Source organism: Poeciliopsis prolifica, unplaced genomic scaffold, assembly GCF_027474105.1.
Source record: "Poeciliopsis prolifica strain line A6 unplaced genomic scaffold, Auburn_PproV2 SCAFFOLD046, whole genome shotgun sequence".
NCBI classification, from domain to species: Eukaryota; Metazoa; Chordata; class Actinopteri; order Cyprinodontiformes; family Poeciliidae; genus Poeciliopsis; species Poeciliopsis prolifica.
This window is the reverse complement of record NW_026562421.1, coordinates 2,089,140-2,108,742: the sequence shown is the minus strand read 5'-3', so window position 1 is coordinate 2,108,742 and position 19,603 is coordinate 2,089,140. Positions and strand designations below refer to the sequence as shown.

Here is a 19,603-nt window from a genome sequence, read left to right as displayed (position 1 = left end):
TATTTTTGAGGAGAGTTTATCTGATTTGAAGGAGAATTCTGTACATTTGTAAGATTTTTATTTGCAAAATACTCGCAAAAATTGTCAAATGGATTAAAAACTCCTGGATAGTAATTGTAAAGATCATCCAGCAGAGCACACTGGATGGACAATATTTTGCTCCTGGCCCAGGAATGTCTCGGCCGGTATTTCCCAGGATTAGTGGACTTGTTACTCCTGACTGAATTTGGAAGACAGTGGGTGGTTGTATGATGCCAATTCATGTCTAAATATGGTTGAAAGGTGCTTCTGATAATCAAATTGGCTAATTATGCTCAGTATCAAAATATATGTTGAAGATGTGATTTAATTGGAGCTAAAAAAAAAGTCAAATGTTCCACCGTTTATTATATTTGAAAGCTAAAAATATACAAGAGATGACAAGTTTGCTTTGCATCTAAACTGATATAGTGAGATTAGTTTTCACCAAATTTAGCCATGTACACTAAATACATAAAAATAAAGGTATTTCCATTTTATTTTGCTCTGTCAACAGGAGTTTCGAAGCGAAATCAGAGAAATGTTCGCTGAGAACCTTTTATCAGAGTCCGAATGTCTTGGGTTTTCAGCAACACCTCAGAGTTTCTGAAGCATTCAGAACCCACTTCTTTGTTTTCATCTTTCACTCATTCTCATTTTAATGTGTTGTTTTTTCTCACTATGACCAGAATTCACCAAGCTACACGCTCCCTAAAGCTCAGAAGAGAAGGACACCTAATTGTAAGATGACCTGTATTTAACTTAACAGTGAATTACCGATTAGGCAAAAAAAATAAAAACTTGAAACTTTATGCCTTTTTCTTAATAGCAGTTCTTCATTAGATGATGAATCACTAATGGCCTTTGTAGCTTTTCTGGATTCAGTAAATTTGAACTGCATTGCTTTTTTTGCCCATTTTTAAAGCTTTTCTCATTACAGTGAAAACAATGCAGTAAGCCTAGGCTAATTTAGGGAATGCATTAAATACATATCGCCTTGGGGGTTCTACTTTTTAGTGCTAAGTTAAAGAAAATAAATATATTGTGACTGTGGAGGGGGTTGGAAAGTCCTGATAATCAGATGAAGATAAAGGTTAACGTGTGTCATGCCAAGCAGCCCAGCTTTCTGTTCACATCTGCTGCACAGCGCTTGTTGCTTATAGAGAAATGAATCTTTCCAATATACCAATGGTGTCTTTGGACTCATGAGTTTACAAGCTAGGGTTCGGCATCTAAATGAGAGAAACAACATTACTCTGTCTGGCTGAGATTAAATCATTCAGGGCGACGGACCTATGACATATGGAGGAAAACATCTGGCTATAAAAGGCAAAGCAAAACAGATTAATCTGTCACTGCTTCTTTTCAGTCGCATATGGTTACTCATAACTGCAACTCCTTTTTATAATGGTCTGCTGAGGAAATGACAGCATGGGTAATATAAGGTAAAGTGATGCAGTGTGTAAGTGCACAGAGTGTGAAACAAAGTGGGGGATAACTGGGAAGTGGGAAGAAAAAAGATGCATGATTTTCAACATTTTTGTTCTAAGAAGTGTGTTGTGCATTTGTTTACAACCCCCCTGAGTTTACACTTTGAAGAACCACCTCTTATCTCTTTGTCTCTACTAGCTTTGAAGAATAGCTCATGCTTATTTAGAACAGATGGAAATTGTTGTTTAACTTCAGTTTAAAAATGACATGGTCTTTGATTCAGTTGTAGTTTGGCTCTATGTTTAAGGCGACTGTGTAGCTTTGCATCTATGAACGTCTGTGCACATAACTCCACTGAAATACACTGTGGCTTCTTGTAATATAAAAAGAAAAGTGAAAAGACAAACAAAAAGCACACACACAGGACTACCAATGGATTTGTAAAGAACTGCATATAAGCAGAAAAGCAACAAAAGCAACAGAGGTGTTTGGGTTGATTTCAGTGAAGGGGGAGCATGACAAGGAAAGGTTGAGGAGGACGGTAGAGATATATATCGCCTTTGGGTATGTCTGCAAAAAAATATAGGGGTGAGAGTTAGCAGGTTAACACACAGTATCAAGAGAGCAAACACAAAGATATCGAGTGGTTCAGAGAGCTGCTTTTTATGTGTTTTTCCGCTCTCCCCAAGCAGAAACGTTGCATGTTTAATAAGCCGTCTGATGCATAGCAAAGCGAGCGAACCACTTCTCTCCTCTGCAGCCGTCAATTATTAGAAAGCCACGACCATTCTTCACAGGCACAGCTTTCACTCGAGGGGTTGTCACCTTAATAGTCCTCAAATGGTGCTTAAAGTCACATTATGGGGCTGAGAGTTAGAAGGTGAAGACAAATGGAGATGTGGTGGTGGATTTACCTTCGGGATTAAAAAAGCAAAACCAAATCTGATGTAAAAAAAGAAATAAAAAGAACAGAGAATCACTTGCTTTACCCCAAAGGCCAAGACTCCATGCAAGGACCAGATTAAGTAAAACATGAACAGAGTGTTAGTCTTTGGTCTTTCTTCTCACTCCTTTTCCAACAAAGCCATCTTTTGTCGACTCTCAGCAGGCTGCACAGAAACTGGCCTGTGGTTTGCTGGCCGCATGGAAATATGTCTGATGACGGGGAGGGAATAAGAAAAAAAAAAAATTATAAAAATCAGCAGTCTAGGTTCATGTCATAGACCAAACTATGTTAAGAGGTATTATTATCTGCAGAGTTAATGATAATGAGAGGTCAATTCTGAGCTCACAGGACTGAGTTAGTGTAAAAAAAAGCAGCAGCATGAAAATCCCATGAGCTTTTCGGGGGGATGTAGCTGGATAGGAGGGTGGAAGGGTTACGATTAGCTTAATTATGCATAAGATCTGGCAATGAATTCCAAATCCTTCATGTCTCTTGAGGTTTGGGGAAATGGGAATAGTCTTTTACCGTAGCTGCCAGGGCTGTTTCCCTCCACGGCATGCTGCTTCTCAGTGTTTTTATGTGAAAACAATCAGTTTCTGAATAGTATCCTTTTATTGAACTTTAAGAAGAGTATCTGGTGTCCTTCGGTCGTTAACAGGATTATTAATAAGTGAACAAGATTGTGACAAAGGACTGTTTTCACACAGGACAGCTTTTGTTATTAAATAAATTATGATTTTGACCCCCTTAAAAAATCTTTTCATCTTTTGTGGAGGATTATGAACATGCCAACAGCTGAAAACAACATATTAAGGATTTTTAGAAATTGGATTCTTATTTGTTAGAAAATGTAAACAATTCATTTGTATTATTCTTGACTATATACTATTCAAGACAATAGCAGCTTCTGCAATAGTGCTAACGTGGTTTCCAATGTGCATAATAGTGCATATTAAGATATATTTTGTGTTTGTACTATTAAAATAGGTTGTTATAAGTGTTTTAAGAGGGTGTCTCAAGTATTTGTGGATGGCTGTGGTCCATAACCCCCACCGAATACTGTGGCTCTACTGTACTGATTTATTAGATCATAACAATAAATGACTTTTTTTTTTCTGGTATTCCAAAGGTATGTACTCCACTGTAGACATGTTTCCATCTCATGCTGGTTGTGTTGTGCAAAACCACAACTGCAATTATCACATCAGGTGGTAAAAGTTAAGACATGTTTAAAACGGCACTTTGCAAGGCTTTAAAACTGGAATTTGACGCAAATTATGTGACCTGAAACAGGAGTGCCATCAAACATAAATGAGTTTGACAAGACTATAGATGTCTTTCAGGCACTGATTTCTTAGGCAATTGGATAGTACTTATCTCTGGTAATATATTCAGGCTTTTGCAACCTAATAAATAATAAATGCTCGAGTTTTATGGTCTAAGATGTCTTGCAGACTTTCATTAGTGGCTTGAGCAGTTTAAAGGGGGTCATTTCAGTCCAGAGCGCCGGCTAAGAGCAAAACGACCTGATTTTTAATGTGACCACCTCACTGGACATGTCACATAGTGCACATTAGAGCCAGATGAACACCAACCAAGTCCACTTAAGTGAGCTCAGCAAACAGCAGCTGCCAGACCACAGGAAGATACTATCGTGTTTTTATTGAATTTCCATCAGCAGACATCGGGCATCTAAGGTTGCGCATGCATAACACATTGTTTCTATGCACTGGAGAACATATTGGGAGAAACACTGTTCTTATTTAGAATTGGTTGCAGTACTAGTGATAAATATCTTAACCAAACGTAGAAAGATGCCTCCCAAAGTTGGCGATGCAGACGATCAAAGCCTTGATGTTTTTAAAGCCCTTTCTACATGTGATTTGTCAGAGAACATGCACAAGGGATCAGAGAGTCTGTATGCATGTACAGAGAGTTTGCCCTGTGTGGAAAACATCCATGTAAGTCTGAAGGCAGCCCGATGGATGTCTTCTGTCATCTTGATGCCCCCTATGTGATTATTACAAGGGGAGGAGGGAGCGGAAAGGCTTTGGCTCCTGCGTCACTGGCCGCCAATTGTACCATAATCCAACCCTGCTAGTTCTGTCCAGATTATCAACATCTATTCCCTAATCGTGTTCATCACACACAGCAATGACATACCATCTGTGACCGGTAAGCAACACGGATGCTGAAAAGGCAAGACAGGGAAAACCGGTCCAATAACAGCAGCTAAACTAACAGTTTAGGGGGGTTAGTTCCTGATTCCAAGCAAACACAGTTTTTTTTTTACCTGGTTTATCATACAAAGATATTTAGTTGTGTTCCCACAGAAGCACCACCTTTCCACAGCTTCTATTTGGACAGTCCTATTTAGGAAGGCGTGAATGCGCGCAGTCTTGTGGAAGAGAATCCCTTTTGCTTTTGATCTGTGGTAGAAAATCAATCACTTGAGAACGTTTCCTATTAAAGGAATTTCTATTTCAACTAACAAAGTCCTATGTCAACTCAAACTCTGTATTAATTGTGATTATTTTAAATTAACTGGCTTAATTTCGCTTGATGTCCACACGATTACTGTCTGACCTTCAGAATCAAGAATCCTGCCTAAGACTTGAAATAGGACACAAGAACTCAACTCCTGTTTTTTGAAGAGTTTGAAGAAACACAATCTTGATGCTGGTGTGATTTGCAACTTCAGTTCCATCTCCAAGCTGGATTTTCTGAGTAAAATACTCAATAAAGTTGTAGAAACTCGTCTTAGATTCTGGCTGACTCGGTTATGGATCCTGATTCACTCTTTCAATCTGTCTTTCTAAAGCAGCAGTGAGATTTCTTTAATAAAAGTTCAGAATGAACCGTAAATGACTGCTGATGTAAAATGTTCAGTGTTGATGGTATTGCTGGCTCTGCTGGGCAGAGTTAGTTTTGATTGCAATCATTTCATAACTCTTGTTTGTATTTATTTTCTCTTCAACATTTGTTTGATAATCTAAGGGATTATTCTTGTCATGTTAAGTTTGCTTTAATCAAACTCCATTTGTCTTGAAAGTCCAGTTCATTTGGGCAGGCGTGAATGTGCAATAAAACTCTGATGCTTATACATTATAAATTAACTTTAACTTGGATTGTTTGAAAATGTAAAAACAAACCGCACCAGCTAAAAATGTAATAAATGTCGAGTCTTCTGGACTGTCAGGAGTGAAAACACCCTGAAATACAGTGCAATAATAATACTACAATCTGAATCAACAACTCTGTTAAGTGAGTTTTTTTCTAACACTGAGTACCAGAAAGTTATGAAGATGATGTAACACAGCAAAAAGCAAATAACAGAAGAAGAATCAGAAAGTTCCTCCATGTTTGGAGGTCTACAGGTGAACACTCCCCCTGTCCCCCAAGTGCAAAGACTGGAACCTGGATGAAGTGTGTGCAAAGGCTGAACATGGCAGCACAAAAATGGGGAGGAGGTGAAGTCAATATTTACTGTGGCGCACACACGCACTCGCACCGTCCCGCTGTTGCCATGGAGGTGATTCCAAGCATTCCACAAACCAACAAATTGCACTGATGTAAGATAGCCACACACACACACACACACACACACACACACACACACACACACACACACACACACACACACACACACACACACACACACACACACACACACACACACACACACACACACACACACACACACACACACACACATCCACACTTTCTGGGCCAAAACTCTCAGAGAGCACTGCATACCAATCTGATGAAGAAAAAGGCAAGATTAGTGGAGGCTTTGTGAAATATGTGGGACGTCTGACACTTCCTAGAGGCATACAGGAACAGAGACAGAGAAACGGAGGCAAGGTAAAATCACCTGCAAATATTTTCTGATAAGTAAAAGGGAGTTTCCAATTGTTAAAAATTACATCATGTTTACTCATTTGCTTTATGGAGCCTGAGATTCTTTGGCTTCTATCCCTTTCACTGTGTGTAAGCTTGTGTGCACAGAGTATTTCTATGCAGCAGTAAACAACAAACAAAAGTGATCCAGAGATTTTTTTTAATCACCTTTTGTTTGCCAAACACCACAGTGAAGCAAGCATTAAAATAATTTGACAACCCAAGCAGCTGGATGCGGTATCCTAAACCCAGGGTTAACTGGGAGGTTTTTTTTTTGTTCTCATCCAAATAAATGCTTCTGGCAGCCACTGCAGGTTCATAGATTTTCTGTCATCCCCTGCTCCTAATCTGAGTGTGACATGTATCAAATTATTTTGGGATTGAGGCTCAGAAAGAAAATATCTGGGCCGTTTCAGATGAAGGGTGGTGTCGCTTTCTGCTGAGCGCATGTGACCAAATTTTTATCCAAAATCGGCACGTTGAAAGTATAGAGAGGCTGTGAGACCTTTTTAAAAAATACAGAATTATTGTACTGTGATCAAATAATCCAAGAAATGCTATATTTTAATAAAACAGTGTAGAAAACAACAAACTATTGAAGGAGTTTAAGATGTCTGCGTTAAGTAAAGTCTGCTCCCAACAATAAAAACAAGAACTTACTGGGAAAACATTGGCTGTATTTAATCAAGGTTAATCAATAGATGTACCACAGTGACATTTGTGGCCCAACTTTCTATGATTTTAAATCAAAAGTGAAAGAAGGACCTATAAAATAAGATTAGTTTGTGGTTTAGCTAACATTTTCCATTTAATACGACACAAAATAGTTATTGACAAAACTCAAAAGTACAAAACTGTAGAAGTGTCCACCTGCATCAGATCCAAACAAAAAATATTCCAACGGGTTCAAATGGCTTCTGGGCTACACGTTGTTTTATTTATCTTTCCCACCCATTTCATTATGCTGAGTAGTTCAACATGCTCAAAACATCACTCTTCATGTTTCTGCTTTTGACATTACATCACTACTTCAGTTAAACAGGTAACCGCCCTTATCCAGAACAATCCCAGATTCCCTGAAGCAGATTTCAAGGCTGGGTGATAACTGGTCGAGCAACAGATGAGACATTCAAGCGAGGTCGGTTTAATGTCGGCCGTTTATGTGTCATGGTTGAGCTCATGTTCGCAAGTCATCTTGAAATTGGCACTTGCCAGAGGTTGGAGGTAAATTGGATCAATTGCATCGCAACAGCAGTGGGTTTTCATTCAAAACCGGAATTGAGGATATCAGTTGAAAGACTTAGTATTCTGGTTTTTCATTCCTGGTAAAATGCAGTTGGTAAAATCAATAAACCTTCTTTTTCTTTTTACAGAAGAGTAAAAACATAAAGCTGGACTCTAACAATTTTGTCTTTAATGAGAAGTAGAAAAAACTGAAAACAATAAGTTGTGTTGCTGACTAACAGGAGTAGGGAGTACAACAAAACTACAAGAAACATGTTTTTTTGCCCCCCAAATGAGTTTTCTATTGCTTTTCTTCTGGTCCAACCAATGGACCTGATGAATGAGCGCCCCCTGTGGTGTCTAAGAAAACTAAATGTTGATGCAAGGCTGGTCATGCTGAAGACTGGCAGCTTATAATTCAATGGTTTCTAACTTTACTTACATAGATAGAACAGTGAGATCACTTAAAAATAATTTGAAAGTTGTAGAATAGTAATAGTATTTTCATATTTTGTCTGGCTTTAGAAAAAAACAAGACTGAGGCAAGCATGAAAAGGAGAGACATGCTGTAATGATCACAGATTTGTTAAATCTCGATATGCAAAAAAAGGGATTTTTTTTTGTGTGTTTGAAGCCCCATCTCTCCTTCCATCCAGAACAGACTTTGGTTTATTTTTGTGACAGACAACAGAAGGAGATCCGTACTCAGTTTTCCTTTGCATTTAAGAATTTCCACTGTCTGCTTTTAAAGCACAAAAAAAGTAATTTATTCCTCTGGCACATTATTTTGCTTATAGCAAGACATTTTTCCCATATTACAAGTGAAGTAATGTACCAATGAAACAATTACATTTTCATCAATATCACTGGCTTAAACTCAGCTGAAATATCTTGCTAAAAATACACTTGTGAGTCAGTTTTGCCTTATTTAAAGTGTACTAAAACATTTTCACTAGATAAAGCAAAATTACTCTGTAATATTGTGTGTGTAGTTTTCTTGTCTCTCATGAAATCTTCTGAGCTTTGGATTCAGGACAAGAAACATACGAAGCATGTGTTAGGATCTCAGCAGTCGTATGAGAGTATTCCTGCAGGTAAACATTGAAGTTGTGTTACTTTTGGCATGGAGTCCTTGCATAACCTTTGTATCCCTTCTTTCCCGAATCCTGATCTGTGATCATTAGGAGCACGTGAAATCATCAGCTCCAGTTATGAGCCTTCGAAATGGGGGAGGGAGAAAAAGTAGAAGATAATCCTCAAGAGCTTTGAGTCCATTCCTTCCACGACCCCTCAACCCCTAGATTAGTCCCTCATAGTCTATCTCCATCTTTAAACTCTTTCCCTTATTTTTTTCCTCCAATCTCTTCTTTTCAGACAAAATGGAAAAGGAAAAGGCTTTCATCCGTTCAAGTGTCAGCAGTATATCACATGAGCTGGGGGAAAAGACGCTCAAGCATCAGTGAAATGAAAACGTCCCAAAAACTGGTGGAGGCTAGATCAAAAAGGCACTTTAGATCTCTTCCAGCATCACGCAGGGCTGTGTTTTGTTGCTTCCTCGCAGTGAACTGAAGTGCTGTACAAGAAGGGCTTTAAATTCACCCTTCACATTTCAAAGAGGCTGCATTTGATCCACTCGATTCCACTGAGACTGGAATATACCCCACGCTTCAGCAAGTTAAAGCTTTTGCAGTACTTGTACCGCTTAGCCTCTCATTGGCACTGCCATGCAGGATGAGGAATCCTGACAGTGCTGAAATACAACACCCTGCGTCCTCAGAGACTTTACATAAAATAAAATACGCAGACAGACGTATACATATTTAGGTACGCTAAACATAACTTCATCTGCATGTAAAATGAACCAGGTGTTCTTGAGGCAGTCCGAGGCTCGCTGCTGTTGCTGGGCCCAGTCACGACTCTGGAATGCAGGGCTGAGAATGAGGCGAGTTTAAACCTCACTCCTGCACCCACAGCCCAGAGTAGAAATGCATTTGGGGAAGCAGGTATAGACAACTGTCCGTCCAGGTCGGCATCAGGCGGTGGCGCTGCCGTGGCGCTGGCATGGCGCTCGCTCTGTGGTTGTTCAAACTGCTGTGAAAACATTCTAGCTTGTTTTGTTTATTGTCAATATTGAATTAAAGGGTGTGTGGAGGATGTCGCATTGTGCCTGCTCATCAGTTCTTACTCCCATTCTGTGTCTTCGAAAACACCTCAAGTAATAAGGAGGCCCCTGGGGCTTCTTTTGGTTTGAAACAAGAAAGACAGAAATTTTCCGTCATACAGTTCTGACAAGTTCCACTATCCTGAAACGTTTAGATGCATCGCTGCTCCAATACACCTGAATCACATGAAGGGTGAATCACCAGGTTTTTGCAGAACATGCTGACGTGCCAAGAATGGAAGGTAGCCTTTTCATTCAAGTTTGTTGGAGAAGGAATGCGTCTCAAAATTGCAGAACAGTAGCTCTTAAGGACTGCCGTTGCACTTCTCTGGTCTAGATAAAGTACTGGAGTGGTCAAGTCAGGCCAAGTTGATTTTCATGGTATATTGAAGTAACAAAGCAGAAAAATGCTTTGTCGAGTTAATTTAACAAGGAAAAAAAGAGAAATCCTACAAACGCTGAAATTTGATGCCATTCCATATTGCTTACATTTTGTGAAGAAAAAAGTTGCACTCTGCTTCTTCTTTAGTGGTTTTTGTTTTGTTTCTTTCAGTGGTTCCTGGTGTAGCTCCACCACAGGCAAGGAAGGGAACAAGTTTCTCAAATAGTTTGATTTGTGAAAGTGAACCACACCAGCTGAAAATGGAACAAATGTTGCAGTTTTGGTCCCCAATCAAACCAAGTCTATTGGACGGAAACTCTGGATAAATGACTAATTTTCACAATTTGTTCAACAATAAAATGTTCAAACATTTTTAAATGACCATGCCAGCAGGCTCATTCAATGAAAACATATGAACAATTGGATAAATGAAAATATTTTGGCCTACAGTGCAAAAACAAACTCTTACTAAGAATTTTTGGTGTCTTTTCAGGTGTGAAAACAAACAGAGGCACACAGGACAAACAACCAGGCACAACACACACTCTTACCTAAGAACAATTTAAAGAGACCAATAAGACACCAGTCATGGGGAAAACTGGAGTACCCAGCAAAAACATATGCATGCACAGGGAGAACATACAAACTTAGTGCAGAATTAAAAACCCCTTGACCTTACTTCTATAAAACATTAGTGCTTCCAACTGCATCGCAAAGAGGGAAGATTAACAGCACTTAGAGACCAATATTACATTTCTAAACTGAAAGTGAAACAAAAGATCACAAAAAACCCTCCTTCCTTGGAGATAGACAAATAAACCAAGCAGACATAAAATATGTCCATGTCACGCTTCATCATCAAAACATAACTGCTTCCTGTCGTGACATTTCCATAGCAGATTGGAGGGCGAGGCTCCCCGACACTGCAGTGATTTCCTCCATCTCATTTAAACCACCCCTTTGTTCACAGGGCGCCCTGATTTCACTATTCAAATGCAGGTCGGTGGGGCAGCGGAGCGATGAACCAGACGCTGACTGCGAGGCAATCAGTGCAGAGCCCAGAGTTGGCGGCCACGCCTCTGCTCTGTATCTCATCGGCGTCTGACATCAGCACAGATAGGTGAGATACCTGGGGTCACGGCCTGAAGAGAGGACAGAGCCGCCACTTCCTGAAAACGTTTCAGCTGCCAGAAAACGACTGACACACAGACATGCTGCGGTTTGCTCAGGTCAAACACAAACCACTCTAAAGCTAAAGGAAGAGAAGATATAAGAAGGCAACACAAACTAAAGTTTTGGGTTTGCAGGTGGAATAAATTACTAATTTCCACATTTTGTTCAAAAACAAAAATGTTCAAACAGCCAGCAAGATAACAGGTTTCATAAAAACAAAAAATTTGGTAAAATTAAAAAATTTGGGCCTACAGTGCAAAAACACAGAATCTTTTTGGTTTAGCTTTTAGTGCAAATGTCAAAACCAAGTTACATGTAACTTTTCAGAAGACTATAGGAGCTTCTTTTAATTAAATAACCTATTAATATCTCTTGCTGAAAAGCGACTTGGAAGTTTGTTTTGTCTTTTTTCAAGTATACAGAGATATTTGCACTAGAAATTGGACAAAATATGTGGTAATATTTTTTATTTTTACACTGTACCGTCAGAGGGAATGACACATTTTGTGTCCCATCTGATTTTGGTGGAATAAATAGATTTGTTTGGACCGGAGGCTCAGTCTAAAAGAATCCCCAATTTCCACTAAAACCTCCTCTCCATCCCATGTACACTGCGGTGATTCTCAGAGGATGGAGACCGGCACGTTTTAAACTCACAGCTGCGCCTACACAAAGCCGCACACACAGAGGCATCTTTTCTAAAAGCCAAAGACTCTTTTCCTGTCACAAGAAAATGCGCACAGAGTGGCGGGAATAAGGGGGTGAGAGAGATCGCTTTTCCACTGAGGCAACAGTGGGTGGATTGAGAGGGAGATGGGTGGCCTGTGTCACCCTGGCCCGTTCCCAGAGCAGAGAGACAGGAAGTGGCCAGGGGATCCTGGGAGGATACAAGCCATCCTCTGTTTGTCTGCATCTACACTATCTGGTGCTCCATTCAAATGGCCAAGCGATTGAGAGCTTGGAGGAATATTTCAGAGTGAATGGACTATGCATTCAGACTATTCAGCCGCCTTCAGCGGTCATCTTTGGGGCGGAAACTGTCTCTAAATCTTTGTTAAAAAGAGTGAAATTCAGAAACTGTCATTTAACAACAAGGGCGCGGAGCAGTAGGGATGCACTGATTCACTTCTTTAACTTCAGAATACAGATACAGATATCTGAGGTTTAATATCAGCCAATACTGATTCTATACAGAAAAACACTTTTGACTTTATATAAAGCATTTCTGTTTTTTAAACACAAACATGAAAACTGAATTACAAATGTATTTATTTTTATTTTTTGTATTTCCTTTAATCAGGCAAACCCAGTGGAGATGTAGATCTGATTTTCAAGAGGGACAGAAATCAGCAACCAAGTTACAAAATGAAATATTTGATAACTCTGCACAAGTACAGCACACTTAAATGCACCAATAGCTTCCCAAACCTGGACAAACGTGTAAAAAGAACACAACTTTAATTTGTTCAGTCAGCCAATTTCAAATAAAGAAACTGAAACTGACAAAAGAAATAGGTTAGAAATAGGTCTGAAGCAACAAAGAAGTGAAAAAGAGCCTAACTAGGCAACCGAGGCTTCAATTTCAAACAGAAACAGAGCAACAGGACGGGAGTGATGTGAGAACAGGTGGCAGCAGCATTCCCAAGCTCGACCATATGCCCGCGTACCAAGCCGGACACTAATTAGCACCAAATCTGGGCCAGAGCGACAGACGTTTCGTGTCTGCAACATAAAAAATTCAAAAGCCTGAGTCAGCAGGACGCAATCGCAAATCTCATGTCCCATTTTTGGATACATGATCCGTTTCTGACGTTGCCCCACTCAGAGAGCCTTTACACCGAGTCAGTGGGGACCTGAAGGAGATCAGTGCTGGAATCACACCGAGGTTTTCTTTTGAGCTCTGAAACCAAACGGGGATGATGTTGTTTTAGAAAAACAAATGGCACGCTCCAATTTCTACAGCTGCTGCTACAGTAAAGACTCATTCACAATTCCTGTAATTTGTGAGCTGCTGTTTTTGTTTCTGTTCCAGTGGATTATATTTACAGTTGTTGTAAAAAGAAAGAGCCCGCATCTTTAGATTCTTAATGTCTTATTTATCAGGATGTAATAATCTGGTACCCACCACAGACAAACCTTAAGTGTTCAAAAACACAATGGAATCAAAACGGCCCTTATTTACTAAGCAAAGACAAAGACAAAACTAAACACCAAGTGTGACGGGCTGACTACAGTGGCTTGTTGAATCACTTTTAGCAACAATAACCAGATGTACAAGTTTTCTGTTTGACTTTTCCAGTCACACTTTATTGTTGAAAACATGTCGATTCATTTTAAAACACGCCTTCACAGCAGAGATGACCCAATCCAGGCCAAACGTTATAATACCTTGCAAAAATATTCACCACACTAAACCCTAATTAGATGAGTCTGCCAGAAAATCGTGTGGAAACCTCTTTTAGTTTTTACAAAATGGTGAAACTAAACAAGTTTACACTGCAAAAACACACAAAATTTGACCAAGTACTCATATTTAGTTTCTAGTGTAAATATCTTAGCACACCTAAAATAAGATAAAACAATCTTACAAGAAACACGAGAAAGATATCTTATTAATGAAGTGATCTGCCACTGGAAATAGCACTTTTTCCATTATAAGTAAGGAATTATTGATATAAAATGATAAATATTTTAATGAAATGTGCATTATAAATTATTCCTGTTTCATTTAACATATATTAAAATATTTTTACTGTAAACTGAACTAAAAATAACTGGTAAGATGTGTTTTTGCAGTGTAGTTGTGTTAAATTAGAAACTCAGTGTTTTAATTGAACGTTCTGTGTTAAATCAACACAAAGTTCTGCATTACTGTAAAATTGAGCAAAAATAAGCATATTTTTATTTCATAAAACTAAAATCTGAGATGTCTGTTGGTCGGCAGACGAGGCAAAGACAACATTAAGAAGAGAAGTAGCCAAAAACTATTGTGAGCTCCATGTTAACTCTGGAGGAGCTACAAATATTGATTGCTCATATGGAAGGAGGTGAAAGGACCACAATTAGTTGTGCTATTACTCAGAGAACATTAACAATAGATATGAGAATAACTGACTCTTTTATTATCAACAAATGCTGATGTGGAGTGATTCTATCAGTGTGCTTTTATCTGAGACTTTAGTTACGATCCAATACTTATTTTGGATGATATTGGACCGGTTTGTCCATATTGGATCGGGACAAACATATTTTATAATAGCTGCACAGTAATATTTTCCTTAAGTTGTAAATTTGATCTGCTCTTATTTTTAGATTTTTTACTTTTCCGTTAATATGCATGCTCTCACTTACCTCAACTTGCTGCTGTGAGAACTGAATTTCCCCACGAGGGAAGATAAAGTATACTATTCTATTTTATTTAATTAGCTGCAACTTATTCTCCTAAATCTACTGGGTGCAGACAGGCCATCCTTTTTGTCTTCTTTTAATATATAATGATGATAAATCTGTGTATTTTTCTACACTTCATGTCGAATTGAAATGACTGTAAAAGACTAAGTCATTTCTAAAACCCTGCAATTGAAGAGCCCACAATATCTTTTTACCATGACTGTATTCTTTATGATATCATAAAAATTTAAATTACATCTTCACAGCTCAGTGTCAGTGCATCCGCACTGGTCCTAAAGGGAAATGGGACACCCGCAAAATTAAATGAAGTCATCAAGCTGCAAGCTCGACTGCAGTCTCTTTAACTTGCCTGCACATTTTTGCTTCATTGCGGTTAAAGGCAGCTTATGGAATTTGATTCCCTTTTGCCATGCAATCTAGAGTTGTGAACCACCCTGAATCCTTCCTTTGCAATCCCTGAGAAAAGCCGTTCAGAGGTAGTTTTAAAAAAGTGGAAGTGACTTGTCCTAAAGCCGACAACGATGCTCCCGAAGAGGCAAGCTCAGAAAAAAAAACTCTAAAAAACAAACAGTTTATTGATGCCAGGCTCAGTGTATCAGCCTGACACACACAGAAAACTCCTGTATTAGAGAACAAAGGCGCCTGTGCCCGGCCACGCTGCCAATTAACAGGAATTCGAACCTCAAGAGGCACTTTCCAGCAATCTCATTGGAGCTGACACAAACATCTTTGGCTTTCTCTGGGGTGCATTCATGAGATTCCAGGGAGCATTAGGTCCCCTCTGCGGAGTTGAAGTCTGACAGTTGAGGAAATGCAACAGACCTTTTCAAGCTGCTTCTTGCTCAGTATCAGCTGGCTGCACCACTGACACGGCAGGAAGCTCCTTAAACTGGTATCAATTAGCAATTTAGAAAAAATATATATACACAGCAGCAGAGAAATAATTAGGGATGGTCTGTTGAGTCAGTGTTTGCAGCAGCATCAGTTTCTGCATTGCTAAAAACAAGGGAAATCAGTGTTTGTTTGTTTATTGCCTGCTGCATAACATTTTAATTCTTTCAGGAAAATATCTAAGAAACGAAAACAAAATAGAGCAAAACCCCCTTCTGGCAGAATCTGGAGGATTAGTCGTATGGTCTCCTGACGTTCATGAGTATTAGCATTTTTATTTCCATGAAAACTCATCTAATGGCGCTCTGTCACAAGTCTCTGGAAAAAAGGTTTCAGATTTCAGAACGGATTACAGAGCGAGGGGAAAAAAACAAGCCGGGGGTTTATGTGCAATATTTAGGTTTAAGGCAGATCAAAAAGCTGTGGCAACACGCTGATATAGTGGCACAGCAGGCTTTGAGTGTGTGTGTGTATGTGTGTATGCCAGGCGTTATATTTCAATGTCAGGATGGCAAAAATGCAGACAGTTTGACGTCGTCCATGAACAGGGAGGCCACTACTTAAGTGTCTGAGAGGAACAACTTGTCTAGACGCTGAACCTGGTTGAATTATCTCCTGTAATGAAAGCAGATCCTGGATCAGTGGTCTGGCATCGATTCAGGCCTGATGTGTATACTGTAAGCAGGAGGAGGAATTGACTGAATTATTATTCAAGATCAGGCAAAAATGCTGTGGTCCAGTTGGTTTGAGGCTCTCGCTGGCAGATCCAGTCTTTTCTATTATTAGTTTCACCACAGACAGTCAATATTTGGACATTTGAGCCATGCTGAGTGGGAGACGCTAATCCTGAAGCGTGTCGGTTAAAGTGTGTGGGGTTGTGGGAACGGAAACCGTGGCTTGTACAGTCAGCATCTCCAGAGGCGGTCCTAACCGTGAGGTAAAGGTGGGCCGCCGCACAGGGCCCCAAAAACACATCAGATCGAGTTAATCTAAACTACAGTCACACGCGATCGCACGATCTCTGACACACTTGAGGCCTGGGGGCCAAATCTGGCCCACCGTAGCGTTTTATGTGGCCCTCTAATCTCTAGAAGGACGCATAATTTGAACTTTCTAATCTATGCTATATTTTAATTTTGCTCCTTAAGAATTAGATTAATAAAATTTAAAAATATTTGAGATAAAACAAACCAAACTTACACCACAGTGTAGATGGTAATCTCATTACTATCTCAACCCTAAACATTTTCACACATAATTTTTTTTTAAGTTTATAAAAAAAATATTTACTGACTGTCCTAAAGCCGACAACGGCAAGAATCAACAAGAATCAGAAAACTGATTCTGATCAAAGTTCTTCAGTTGCACAAAATGTTTGATAAAAAATGCCCAGTGAATTTTTATGCATTGCTGCCCTTCAGCTTTTAAAACAGCAAAAATGTGAGATTTAGGCAATTTTAGCATTTCAATTACATGCATTAAAATGCATGTTAGGGAGATATCTGACTAATACATATCGCTTCTTTTTTGAAATATACTTTTTAATCAGATTTAAGGAGCCTCAGCAGTGTGTGATATGGATTTGAAGATACAATGATTATATCTTAATGATGACCAATAATACTAGAAAATTATGCTTGAGAGGAAAAAATCTGATTGATCTATTTTCAGTGAATGATTAAATGAAGTGCAGTTGACAAGAAATACAAAAGCTAAAAGCTTAAAGAAAAAACACAAAGCCTCTATGTTTTCATCCATTCAGCCTTCCTGTTATCTAGTGAACAGCTGTCTCTCTTGCTCTCTCTCTCTTTCTTACAGTCTAAATGGACAGCAGACACACCCAGAAATCATCACAGAAAATTTCCTTATGAAGTGTACAATTTTAGCTAAGGTAAGTTTTTTCTATTCTGGTAAACCAAAACTTTACTTACAAAAACTCTGAGAAAAGTAATAGTTAATGCCTTAAAAAAATAATGCACACAACATAAGAAATCCAGATGGTAAACTCTAGGAATAAATTCTAGTTAGAAGAGGGAATCACAATATTTAAATGCTGTTACTTCCAAGGAAATGACAACAGCCGTTGTCATATATTTCCAGAAACTACTTTTATTCACAGCTTCAGATCAACTGTAAAAAGAAAACATCACTGTTTATGAAACACATGGCTAGAAAAAAACATTTTGAAAAGTGTGTATTTGTTAAACATTACACTGTTTACCAGTGAAATAGCAACAACCTCAAGTCAAGGTTAAATATGGGTTAAAAATGAAACGGATTCCACACCTGTCTTCTACTTCAGGTCCAACTAAATCCGACCCTGAAATTGCCAAATTAATTAAGTTCTCCATGTTATTCTCTTATAGTGTTCATACTGGAATGCTGTTCTAGTCTTTGAGTGAAGTTTTAGTAAAGTTAATTAATTGTCGCTGCTGCTGGAATCCAGTAAGGTGTGGTGTGATTGTCTCACAATGTGCAGGATGGAGGTATGAAAAGTATGCAACGTATTTCCTAAGACCCAGAAATGAAGGAGCAGCTGTCATTGCTCCAACAACTTTCTGTAAAAACAAGGAGAAAAAAAAACGCAACAATGTGCAGATAAGATGAAATTCAAGACACAAGGCTGGGCCTGATGCATCTGAGATCTCATTCATTTTTCATGGAATTCTGTCTGAAGTCTGTAGAAAAAAAGAAAAACAAGTTTTTTACTCACCCCTGACGAACAGGCTGCTGGAGATGTAGTCTCTTCTCTCTTCTGGAGGAACAAATTTGGCGTCAAAACATCAATGACCTGTTCAGCGACGCTTCGAGCTCACAGATCCAGAAATAAAAAATTAATTATAATAAAAAAAATCAGCGGACTGAAGCGGAGCGAGGAGGTGCCAGAATGAAGCCAGGCTCACTGAGGAGCGATGAGGAATCCCGGTGAAGAGGAGCGACGGCGGCCCGGTGAGGTCATGATGGGGAAACCCTCCGGAGCTGAGGAGACGTCTTTTTTATTTTTATTTTTTATTGCTAACTCACACAGACAGAAAACAAGCGAGGCCCACGGAGATCCGTGGAAAAAGCCGAGCGACCCTGTGATCCTCTGCAGCAACAACACAGAAACAAACCGGGATCAAAACACTGGGATGTGCAGGGGCGGGGTGAGGGGAGGGGCCTCGTGTGGATTCTCAGGCGCTGATTGGTCAGAGAGGAATTACGCAGAGGTTTTCTGTGATTTGGCTGAATGGTGTCTGATGAGCGTCTCCTAACCTGAGGCTGCAGGTCCCGACCTGCGCCTGATGACAGACCGTGATTCACCCAATGTCTGCATTTCCAAGACCAAACACAACAATTACCATTTAATTATTTATTAAAGAAATTCTAAAACTATTCTTCAAATCCGCGTCATCTACTGGAATGACGCGGATAAAAATAAAGACAGGGATGCACTAAAAGTCTCATAATTACAGAAAAACGAAATTTATTGTCTTTGCTTCGTATATAAGAAATTATTTAGACCAAGGTTGCCCTCTACTGTTCAAATGGGAGAACACATCATCTGAATGGAATTAACTGATAAAACTTTTAAACAATTACAGATTTTTAGCTCCAAATATTTATGTGGATAGTAATAGACGTAAATTTTTTTTTTATCAAAATGTAAAACATTTTCCAGTGGATTTTTAAAACTACTATGTATCAATATTCTTATTACTCCAAAGTGCGTAATCTTTGTAAGAAATTGCATTTTTAGGTGTTCTGAGGATTTAGAAGTGATTGAAAAAATTCTGTTTCAAGGACCGAAGACTGAAAAAAGAAACAAAGGCATTAAAGCTTCAGCTATATCAAAGGAAGCTTCTCTTTCTGAGGGAAAGAAGCTTAAAGCTCAGCATGTATCAATATTTTCTTCTGAATGAGGTATCCTTTCTTTTAGGCCATAAAATTAAAAAAAATTCAAAAATCTCCGCAATTAATGCACTGGATTTTTCCAATAAATACAAAAGAACAGCTAACATATAGAGAGCCAAACATGATTTACAGGTTGAAGGATTATAACATGTCAATAAAATATTGACATGAG

At 39.0% G+C, this 19,603-nt stretch overlaps 1 protein-coding gene across 3 annotated transcripts in view; it reads right to left on the bottom strand.

The window, feature by feature from the left end:
* Nucleotides 1-18,622, bottom strand: part of src (v-src avian sarcoma (Schmidt-Ruppin A-2) viral oncogene homolog) — a 32,040-nt gene extending 13,418 nt beyond the window's left edge. For all 3 annotated transcript variants that reach the window (XM_055056785.1, XM_055056787.1, XM_055056788.1), the window contains exon 1: nucleotides 18,251-18,622. The gene's annotated coding sequence lies outside the window, so the exon portion shown is untranslated. The remainder of the gene's footprint in view (nucleotides 1-18,250) is intronic.
* Between the last annotated feature and the right edge of the window lie 981 nt (nucleotides 18,623-19,603).